The following is a 12559-nucleotide window of genomic DNA, read 5'->3' on the forward strand; positions in this document are numbered from 1 at the left end:
GTGGACAGATTTCCTGTACTCTCTTGTATATGATTCTTTGGGTGACTATTATAAATAATCTTATAAAATATGTGTCCTATATTATTATTGTTCCCCCTTGCAGAATAAGCCCAAACCTATACACCCTGCCTCTGTAGTGGGTATGTTATGGTTTATGACTGGATGTCCCCACAAAGCCTCATGCAGTCATGGAGTGGGATTTTAGAGTTTATGATTGATCCATGATCCAATGCTGGGATTTTGGGTGTGAGTGCTACACCTGCCCTGGGGCAGATAGTATGCATATGTAAGGGAGAGAAAGAGGCTGCTTGCAGACACTCCTCCCTTTTGCTCTGGTTGCTGCTTTTGCTATCTTCCTCAGCCCCCTGCCAAGTTCCACTGTGCCTTGGAGCCAGCCGAGTAGAGACTGAAACCTCCACAAACTGGGAGCTAAATAAACCTTCCCTTCCTCAATTTTTGGCATCAGGTATTTTGTCCCAGCAATGAGAGAAAAGTAACCAAGACAGGGTATATCCCTGTGAATGATATACGCAAGCAATTAAGATTTCCAATTCCTCTGACTTTTTAGATGTTTTCCTTAGAGTTTATTGTTAATTTCTCAAAAGTCAGTATCTTTTATAAACAAGGATGATCCTAAAAATTTTCAAAACTAAAGTTCACCTCAGGGTTTTCCTGTTGTACATCAGAGACCACTTTGTGAAACTCAATGAAAAAAACCAGAGTTAATTTGAGACTTCCTATGTCTAGCAAAGAGCATAATGACCTTTATAAGGAAAATATATTTGCATCAGGATACACACATATTCACCTAATTTAATTAAGCACAGCAAGTTCTTTATTATTTGGGTTTAACCATATTTAGCTGCCATATAAATTCAATATACAACAAAGTAATGTTTGGAATAAATACTAGAGCCATAAAATATTTCCCTTGTGCTACAGTCTAGATGTAAGACAACTTTGAGATGTAGCCTTAGAAAACTAGTAGTAGACACACATGTATCAAAGTGGCAGAACATGAGGGTCTTGTGAAAAATAATAAGGCTTCATACCAAGATGGATGGCATACTAGATTTTAAAAACACTTTTTAATGCAGTTGAAAGGATTTTTTGCTTGTTCTTGTAGTAACTTTCTTGAAGATACTCAAAAAATGTTAATATTGGTTACCTGCAGAAGGTAAACTTTGTGACTGAGAAAGGTGACTGCTATAAAGACTTTCAGCTTGCTTTCTTTGTTTCTTTCTTTCCTTCCCTTTCTGCATTTCAAACTTTGCACCATGGAAACATGTTATACATTGAATAGTTTATTAACATTATTTTGTCCTTCTGATATTCCTCCAGATGTCTGGATTTTCATTTCTGGAGCTTAAAGAGATTTTTTATTGAAACAGAAGAGGTAGAGGCATTTTCATTGAGGAATAAGTATAAGGATGTCATAATTTATTAGTTTCTTATTGTGCACTATTTTGCTAAGAGATTTAAATGTTTTGTATTTAATCATTACAATACATGGGACAGAAGATGATATTTCCCCATTGCACAAATGAAGGATTTAATGCTTATTGTGGATAAGTACCTTATTTGAGATCTTATAGCTTCTAAGTAACTATATTGTTACCATTGTCCAAGAAGCCTAAGTGTAGGCAAAGGCATTGTAGCTAAAACAAAGTTGATATTTTTTCTTTCTGAGCCTCTCTTTTCTTTAATATTCATTGATAAACCTGAGTTAAGGTATTTTGTTATCATTTATCCCCCTTCAAGTGAACTTTAGAAAAATTGCTACCTATAACTGTGGTCATGCTAGGATGTTCTTAGATCAGATCTGGAAGATGTAGGTCTTCAAGAGATGCTCCCCATACTAACCCTTCAGGAAACATGATGGCCACATCTTGAGCAAAGACCATTTTCTCCCTGTTTTAACTTTATTTAAATGTAATTATTTAATATATTGACATCAAACTCACCTAACCAATGGACATTTGAATGTCTAATATGCCATCAGAATTGGCAAGACTGAAAATGTGGTATATATACACAAAAGCTGTAGTATATATACACAAATATATACTGAGTATATATTATTCAGTCATAAAGAAGAATGAAATTATTTCATGTTCAGAAAAATGGATGGAACTGAATATTACCATGTTAAACAAAATAAGCCAGACTCAGAAAGGCCATTATCATGTTTTCACTGATATATGGAATTTTAAAAGACAAAACTACAAAAAATAGAAAGGATATTTTTAATAGGCAAGGGAGAAAATAAAGAGGTTGAGAGACAGTGGGGTTACAATGGGGTAATAGGAGAGGTGAATATAATCAAAACATGCTATATCCATGTATATAAAAAAAATTTTGAATGTAACAAATAAATGAATACAATCAAAAGAAACTCTCAATGACCCTAATTTTAAATGTCACCAGTGGTAACCAAGGAAATTGGAAATGGGGAAAAGAGAATTCCCAGACAGGAGTTGACCCATGTGCTATTCTACTTTAATTCAGGAGCTGGGAATTGTTCCAGCAAATCTATCCACTGTGAAAACATTCTGGTCTCTTGTCTGACTTACTTCAAATGACAAGGACCTGTGCAACCCTATCTGCGGATTCGGCCCGAGACCTCCTCTTGGAAGAAAATGTATACTCTGTGTAGTTTCCTCATGAAACCAATTAAAGACACCAATAAGGACATCTTCAGGCTGATTCAGACAAAAGATGCCAGGAATGAAGGGGAAAGGGGATGAACTGTCGATGTGTAGGGTGAAAGCTTTTGGACCTGAGCAGTTCCAGGCCGAGAAGAATGAGGGAGAAAAAATCACTGCCCATTGTTTTAGTTTGCTAACTAAGTAATTGACCAGCACCTCCCAAAGAAGCACTGAGGGAAAAGCTGAGACCTTTTGATTTGGGCTTGCATTTGTTTTCTCCTGTGTTTTACTGTTTTTTGTTTTAATGAATTAGAAGCTGGTTAAAGTGATTGATTTCACGTAAACAACAAGAAACTCTAGCTAACCAGTTTCTTATTCCCTTTCTTTTGTCTTTTTGTGCTTTTGCTTCATTGTGTTCTTATAAGGACACAAAGAAATCCCAAAGCATCCGGGAGACCAAAGTCCTGAAATCAATACACACAGAAGATTTAGGAAGCCCAGTGTCACAAACTGGCACATGTCAAACTTACTCTAGCCCTCACAGAATTATTTGCCTCCCATACACCTTAGGAATTACTTACCAGCGTTTATCAATGGAGATATTCCTTTTAAAAATATGAGTTTTTTGTTTGTATACTTGAGAAATTATAAATTCAGATTCCCACATGACATTATCAGTTAGATAAGATCCTTCCACCATTGCACACCCTTCTATTATTCCACTGCCTCCTCCATTCCAAGTTTGGTGTTTTGCATTGCCCACCTGCCTGACTTTCCTAATTATTCTATAGAATTCCTTTATCTGGGGTCTAAAGCTTTGACTACCTTGGTAACATCTACCCCTTTCTAAATAATGACCCTAAAGGACCAACCAAAAACATTTGAAGATATTATTCTACCTTTACTCACTGGGTTCTGACTAGGTAATAGACTTGTTTCACAATTCCATTGTGTCTCCAAGACTTCTCTCAACCTTAATTAACAGTACTGATCCAAGATGACATTTGGTTGAGACGTTTCTGCCCCGGTGTTCTGTTCCTACAATCCCTGGATTTGGACCAGCCCTGACTCTGATGGGGCTTCTTACTCCCTGCTCTTTCCTACACTATGCTAGTTTTCTCAGACATGTAAACTATCCTGCCAGTTAGATGTCAGCATCTCATTCCAGACTCTTAATTCCAAACTCAGGATGTGTTGCTTGTACTTGCTACTTCTCAGTGCACTTGTGCACCAAATATAAGACATGGAGTCTGCCACCTTCATCAGTGGGTTGAACAGAAAAGATGAGGTGCGGGCTGTAACAGAGCATGAAATTGAGGGAAGAGTCCCATAGAAAATCTCTTTACAGTCTACTAATATGATGGCTGGAATTCTGCTATTTTGGAAATGGGTCGAGATAGAAAATGTGTTCATAATCACAAGCATGTATCTCCCCTATCTTATTGAATTGCTGCTGCTATAACAAAGTACCACAAACTTGGTAATTTATAAACAACCAGAATTTCTTTCTTACTATTCTGGAAACTGGAACATCCAAGATCACAGTGATAGCAGATTTAGTATCTGTGAGGGTTTTTTCCACATATATTATTTTTTTGTATCCTCCTCACATGACAAAAAAAGGTAGATGGGACAACTTCTATGTCCTTACATGGCAGAAAAGATGGAAAGGCTTCATTTATAAGGGCATTAATCCCATCCATGAAGTTAGAACACTTACGACATGATCATAACCTAAAGTCCCCATCATTTAATACCATCACCTAAGGTTCAACATAAATTTTAAGGGACACAAATATTTAAACCTTCAAAGTCCCATAGTGACCCTTCCCTCTCCCTTGATTCATTCATTATCAGTACCAAACCCATCCTTCATGGGAGGACTTTGGGCTCCTAGGCCTAACACTTACCTCCCCCTCACCAGCTTCCCTACAAAGCTAGCCACTATGTTGTCTGTACTCCCATTCTGCTTGGAGTGCTTGAGGATGGGCCAAAAGCATTAGTTATGTAGTTCAAGGTGGTATGGCCTTGAATACAGGCAAGATCACAGTTTTATGACCTCTTAAGATCCACAGATGAGAGACAATTAACTTCTACAATAATGTTTCTCAAACTTTATTGTGTTTCTAAATCACTGGAAATCTTTATTTTGGTAGTATATGTTTGTGACACATGATGATGGCTACATCTTCCTTATATTCATCATGGCATATTGATACATACACATGTCACATTCTGATCCTTTTGGCTTCCCCTCCCTTCAATCTTCCCCAAGAGTCTGAGTGAGTAGTTTGTGAATGGGGCTGAGAATCTGAATTTCTAGCAAGCTCCAAGGTAGTGGTGATGGACCCCACACCAGATTTTGCATAGTAAAGACAGGATACACTGCAAGAAGAGGTGGTTACCTGAGTTAATATCTTGAAAAATAAATAGCACTTACCCAGTGAAATCAGGCAGAGGAACAACACATTTTGCAAGTCATAAATGGGTTTCTGATAACTTAATAATTAGCATGAAGAATGTTAAAATGACACTTCTTCATTGGTGAAATAAATACTATTCAAGACACAAATTACTAAAATATTTTAGAGACATTTTGAAGTATAAGAATCACTGAAACCTAAACCCCAAGATTTTATGAAGAGCAGCTGACCTTTGTCACTAATCAGTCACCATCTGGTCAGTCATTTAGGAGGGCACAGAGTCCACCCCCTGAATGCTGCCAGTGTGCTTCAAGTAAGCCTACCTTATGAAGCATTGCTAGAGAACCCAAGTGATTAGTGCACTGGAACTTCATCAGACTTTGTATGTGCTTCTCTAAAAATGTCTGTGAATCTCTTTATGTGTTACAGAGGATCACATGAAAGCTGCTCATGTTACATCCTGGCCATGAGGCAATCAAACCTTTTAGTTGATTGTGTTTTCAACAAAAACCTTAAGGGATGTTGGCTGAGTTAAATCAGTACCTGTAAGATGAAGATACTATACTTGCCTTACCTTCTCTACATAAAAACTAATATGAATTTTTTCAAAAAGCTAATATGGATTGTGGTTTTAAAAGTTAAAATATGTTAAAGCAAAGTGATTGGTATAATTTTAAAGGCCTAAAGACTTCCTACAGCATCCACTAAAATAAAACTTATCAGATTCCTATCATCATAGGAGGAGTCAACTATTTTTGTTTTAAAAAATAGATATTCTTAAATCCTTCCATTGGAAATTCTGGTTCAGTAATGTTAGAGAAGCTCAATATATGTAGCAAGTGCCCCAGATGATACTTACAGTTATGTCAGTTTGAGATGGTCTGCACTGGCAATGGATTTTGAAGCACACAAGAGAGAATGCTCAAACTCTACCTTGGATCACATCAATTTCATCACATCACATAGCAGATATACTGTTATTGTCACTAAAAGTGTCCCATGGAAGCTGCTTCTCAGTGATATAAATCCCTTACTCCTGGTAGTTTGTGAAAAACATAATACTAACTTGCTATTGTGTGTGATAAAATCTATGAAAATAAGAGAAGTTAAAATTTTAGACTTCTAATACAATGAATCCTTTTCTTAATCATTTTACAACCAAGAAATTACCCCTACTTGAAAGTTGCTTGAACTTTCATCCCCAAGGCCAACCAAAATGCATGAGTCACTGAAAGTCATAATCTGGTAACTATTTCATTCTAAAGCTGTGCTATACTATGCTCCTAGGAGGTGTGGTTATCAAAAGGAGATTGTTTTATGAGATGAAATACCCAGTGTTATACTTTCTATGCTTCTGTAAAGTATTCATGACTTAAACAACTTTACTAGGCTGTCTAGGTACCTAATTATAGATGCCACGTAAGACTAACAGGTGGAAAGCACAACGACACACACAGTGGATTACTGAAGCAAATTTCTTACCTGGAAGCCAACCAACTGAGTCCTCTGGTACCTGCCTTAGAGAATCAAACTCATGATCCCTGTAACCAGGTTAAGAGTCAGACTGAATTGCTTTGATAACCCAATCTGATAACCATGCCAATTCAATAATAAAATATTGCTTTTACAAGATGGTAGAAAATTTCCAGAAATTATTATCCCTGTAGGCTACTCAGATCAAAAACTTCATTTAATTTAAGATAACTCTGTGCTGAAAGGTCATAAATGACAAAATCTAGGTCATTAAAGAAACAGCCTTAATGCCTGGTTGGCGAGTGCAAGGTCCTGAGTTCAATTCCAGGTACAAAAAAAGAAAAAGAAGAAGAGGAAGAAAAAGAAAAAGAAGGAGAAGAAGTAGAAGAAAGAGGAAAAGGAGAAGAAGGAGAAGGGGGAGGGGGAGGAGGAAAAAAGAAAGAAACAAAGAAACAAAGAAAAGAAAAGAAAGAAGGAGCAAGCCTTAACTTGAAGACTGATGGAAGGAAGATAAGCAGATGCCAGCAGGATTACCTGTAAGGACACTGTCCCAGGGAGACTAGGTGCCCAAGCTATTAGCATATGCTAAAGATCTGCTGCTATTTGCTTCTGTCATTCTTCCAATGTGACTGGAACTCAATAGGTTTAGTCCTACAAACATCTCAACTACTAGTAACCAGAGCAAACGGTATACATGTAACAAAACAAACAACCAGGAGATTTATAAATGCTTCAAAACATTACATTTTCTTAGCAAATGATGCTACATTCTTCAAATATTTGCATGCAATATTATCCATTTTGCTTTTAGGCTGATTATAGGCTAATTTTAGCTCAGACAATGTTCTTCCCAATTTATCCGCTTCAACACAAAATCATGAATACTCTGTCAATTTCCAAATATTTTGTCAATTACAGAACAAGCTATGGAAACTACTTTATTAACAAAAGAAAGAAATATATTTTAAGTAAATAAGTGTTTTAGGTCCCTAAGGCTTAAAAATACATCTATTAATACAAAGGACAAATTCACCAACTTAAATTTCAGGTTGCATAAATAAACATTCCTATTCTGCTCCACAATGAAAGTGAGGAACTAATAACTAAATGAAAGACAGTAGAGACATAGATCACAGTCTGTCTGTTCTCTCTTTTTCAAATAATGAGGACAGATGTCATACATCACAGGTATATATACTGAATTTTATGTCCCATCCCGAATCTGTAAAAGTCTTTATCCTCACTGTATGGTATTTGAGAATAAGAATTTTGTTGGTTTGAGCCCTGTGAATGGGATTACTGCCTTTATAATAAGAGATATAAAAGAAATCCCCCTTCCCACCAATAGGAATAGCAGAAAAAAGCAGTTATCCTCAAACCAAGAATAAGCCCTTACTAGGCACTAGGTCTATCAGTACTTAGATCCTAGACTTCCCAACCTCCAGAACTGGAAAAAGAAAATTGTTGCTTAAACCACCCAGTCCACAATATTCTGTCACAGCAGCCTGAGCTGACTAGTACAGTTCTCAGAGAACATTTTCTTGGTTGTGCTTGTGAGATGTTAAAAATGCTAGAGAAAAAAAAATGACAATCACATAACTAAAAGATGTCCCAGAAAGCATCCCAAAGAAAATTCAGAAACAAAAGTTCTCACTTCATCTCCAGCACTAAGTGAGCTGGAGGGTCACTTCTGTGACCAACTCAGCCTCCTCAGCTACTCAGCAGAAGGAATGTCCCCTCAGTGTGGCTTCAGGGTATCCGGGAGGTGAATGAGATGATGTACAGGAGCAGCACAATTTGAAATGCTGCCTCCTTAACTTCAACTTTTCTGCTGAACACTAGTGTCAGAAATTCTAGCCTTTGTTTCAAGTTAGTCTCATATTTTCCCTGTCCCCTCTCCCTTTATAACCATGAGCCAAACCTTCCACTTTATTATCACCACATTCACTGCTTTTCATTTTCTCCGAGGTAGTCCACAGCAATTGTCCCAACCCTTGTGGCTATCACACCACTTATCACTAAGCAGCAGTAAGGGGAGATGTAGTTCACAATCTGGGCAGGGAGTTTTCACACTTGCCAGAAGAATTAGAGCAAAAGGGTTTAGCCCTCTGATTACCTAAACTATCCCAGAGCACAAGTAATTGGGGAAGAATTACTGATCTTGCAATTGTCAGACATACACATCAGGCAACTTTTGTTGAAAGTTTCAAAAGCAGAAATATTCCCTCTACTCCATGAGGCTGTTGGGAGTAGGGGTCTATTTCTGAAGCTGCCAGACGCATTGAGTGAATTGGAGCAGATGAGAAAATAAGCTGCCATCCTTCAAGCCTCTCTCATCTATACTTCTCACCTCCTCACATATGGTTCGTGGGTGAGGGTGTTACATCTGTCATAACCGTATACAAGCCTCACTTAGGAATCCTTCGCTCATTCCCTGTCTGTGTTTATATAGCACCTATCCCCTATCAACACTCTTTTCAGTTAGGACAAAAATATGTTAAAATTGAAAACAAATAAACAATAAATTATATACCTTTTAAGTGATATACCCTTCAACGACAGAACTTTATAACACACTTCTAAACAGTGAGTTTGGCGAAGCTGACGCCCTCCCAGCCAGATGTCACTCAGGCCGTTCCTGCTTCCATCCCTACGGGGCCACCGCCCTAAAGTAATCAAGCTCATTCATTTGGCCACTGCTATTTTTTCTTATTTAAATCCTTCTAGAAGACAAAATCTACATTCCCCTTTTAGATGCTCTCCATTTTTTTTCCAAATGGCTATCATGACGAAAGGGGAGCTTATTAAGAGAAAGGGCAATGAAGTACATTCCAAAGAATATTAGGAAACATTGCCATTTCTGCTTTTTGGTGGTTTTTTTTTACTTGTTGCCTCTTCCAAAAGTAACTACTGAATTATTTCTTTCCATCTACACATGACTTATACACATTAAGGTAAACAGAGTTCACAAATCCATTGTTTAATTCACACTTAGTTAACACTAAAAGCAACAAAAGACAGAAAGATGTGTTGTTTCTTCCCCAAAAAAGTATGGAGAAACTATTTTCCATTGTTAAAAGCATTTAAAAAAATAATGAAACTCTTCCAAGAGTCCAGGGACTATTTTTGTATGTGAAGAAAAATATATTTTAGCCCGGACTTATAACATCAGTAATTCCCACTGGAAACCAAATTTCCACTCTGTAATAGTGTTTCACTATTTAGGAATGAGTCAGGTTGAGCGTGATGACTCTAGAATGCCAGCTGGCTTGAGTATGAAGAAGCCCGTGATGTCATCACCACTGAGCCAGCCCGCAGAGTCCCGGAGGAGGGTCATCTCAGGTACGCTTCCTGGGTGCTGTGATGTCACAGACAGCATTTCCAGCCCTCTAAAGGAAAGAAGATGGTGCTCCACCTTGCCAGGAAGAGGAATCTGTTAAGCAGGGTGAGAACAAGCGCCCCAAGGTAATTCTCTCAAGGTGAGTCACTTACACTCCCCTGGAATAGGTGCATGTCTCAGGAAGGGGCCATTCAAATCCCCAGACCAGCTGGAGCCTCCCGAGGCGCTTCAGGATACCTGTATTCAGCTCATCTCCAAACAAATTCTATTTCAATCACTAAAGCTAAAGACTATGTAATCATGTCTCCAGCCTTTTTTTATATAGTATCATTAATTCCAAAGAACGCTTAAGTGCCTATATGTGAAAATATTATACCAGGCCTCTAATGGAGAATGGAGCTGGGGAAAAAAATCAGCTGAACATATACATTCTGGAGTCTTGTGGGAAAAATAGAGAAAAAAAACTGAGAAAAATTCTAAGAAGAAAACAAAAAAGCCACGGCAAAAAGAATACCCAGGGAGATTTTTCTCAGGAAAGTCTCAGTTCTAGCCTTAATGTCTATGAAATCGCTTCAGGAACCTGTGAAATATACAGGTTCCAATAGTAAATTCAGCATCAACAAGCCGTGAGTAGGGGCTAAGAGTAGGCATATCTTCAGGGTTCCAAGGTGCTGCTGCTGCCAGTGATAAGCCACATATTTGAACAGCACACTAGGATTTGTCTACATCAGTGCCTGTTAAAATGTGGCCACCAGTCCAGTAATTAAAGAATTACGAGGAATTTTGTCAGAAATGCAAATTCTCAGCCTGCCTCAGTCACTGAATTAGAAGCTGGGAGGAAAGGAGGCTGGATCCTGTAACCCATAAGTTAACAAACCCTCAGGGTGATTCTGGTACCGGCTGAACCCCACCCATCCAATATAGTAACTGCCAGCCACATTTGCTAGTAAGCACTCAAAATGTAGGTGCTTTGAATAGAAATATGCTTTGTTAATTAAACATTAGATTGAAAAGAGAATGTAAAATATTGTGTTAATACTTTGCTTTCTATTAAAAATGTAGAAATACTATGTTGATAGATGAGATTAAATTAACTATATTATTAAGATTGGCTTCACATTTTTATTTTGTTTATTTTAATGTGACTATGAAAAATTTAAATGGCACACATGGTTAGCATTATATTTCTACTGGGTAGCACAGAACTAAACTTTAGAAAGCATTCCTGTAGAGCAGTGCTTTTCCACTGGGGAAGCTTTGCTTCTTGACAGACATTTGGTAATATCTGGAGACATTTTTGGTCTTCACAGTGCGGGCAAGGAAATCCAGTAAGCAGAGCCAGGGACACTGTTAACCAGCCTGTACTGTACAGGACTTCCCCTCACAATGAAGCATTACCATCTGAAAAGTGTGACCAAAGTGTGAACACTGCTGTGGTTGAGAAACGTGTTCCAAGGCAGTGATTCTGCTCATTAGAATCACTTAGGAGGATATTTTTAAAAACACTCATATTTTGGAGTGAAAGACAGAAGCTCCCTCATTCAAAAATGCCCGTGCTGTCAGCCCTCCGACTTCTCAACCCCAAACCTGAAAACTTGTGTTTCTAATAAATTTCCAGGTGAAGCCGGAACCACTGCCTGCGAGCTTTCATACCACCCAGCAGAGCACTACGTATATTTCTACCCCAGATGGTGAAAAGAGCCCTACGAGATCTGAGCAGGTTCCTCCTGCTCAGAACAGAGCAGTTCTGTATCGGTGGTCCCCATGGCGAGAATCTGAGGCTCTGTCAGAGTGACCAGCCTACTTAGCAGAGTACAAGTAGCTCTTCTACTGCACAGGGGATTTGAAGAGGAGGGTGAAGGGTCCAGCTGCTCATGTGCATCTCTTCTGCCTGCACTGCAAGCAGAAAACTGAGCCGGCCATTACTCGGTCATCTTAGCAAGGCCTGTTTCGTTTGACTTTTTCACTCCTGCCAATGTAAATCTCTCTAAAATAAGTTAGAGAGGGGGCCCCGAGATGGATGGAGGGGGAATGGCGAGGAAGGGAATGGCGAGGAAGGGAATGGCGAGGAAGGGAAAGGGATGTAAAAAGTTTTAAGATGTGTTATATACAGGTATTAACTCCCAATGACTGCAAATGTGTACACATACAAATTTTTTAAAGTAAATGTAAAAAATATGTTAAAATAAGTTTATACAGGCTATAAAATGAGAAAGATTAAAGTAACTTCTAACTAAAACTAATCTATGAAAAATTAATCTATAACGTCCCCACCCTCCTGGTTTGTCCTCAAATGTCGCCTTTTCCCTCATGGGCCCTTTGCCCTCAGCCCTCACCTTGCCCTACTCTTCTGTCCAGGATGTACACCACATTTTAACATAGCATCTGACCCATTCTGCTCATAGTTTTTCTTTTTCCCCTCCTGGACTCTAAGCCCCATGAGCGGGATCTCACTTTTGTTCAGTGATGTTGCTTAAATGCCTAAAAAGAGATGTCAGGTACACACAAGTATGCAGTAAATATTTGCTGATTTGTGTAGGTGTTTTTCATCCAAACTGTTATATTTTTTCACAATTTTATTATATTTTGCCTTAAATTCATCTGGAACCAGAAGAGACCCAGAATAGCAAAAGCAATCCTGGGCAACAAGGACAAGTCAGGTGGAATCACAATCC

Source organism: Chinchilla lanigera, unplaced genomic scaffold, assembly GCF_000276665.1.
Source record: "Chinchilla lanigera isolate Chin_1 unplaced genomic scaffold, ChiLan1.0 scaffold00025, whole genome shotgun sequence".
Taxonomy (NCBI): domain Eukaryota; kingdom Metazoa; phylum Chordata; class Mammalia; order Rodentia; family Chinchillidae; genus Chinchilla; species Chinchilla lanigera.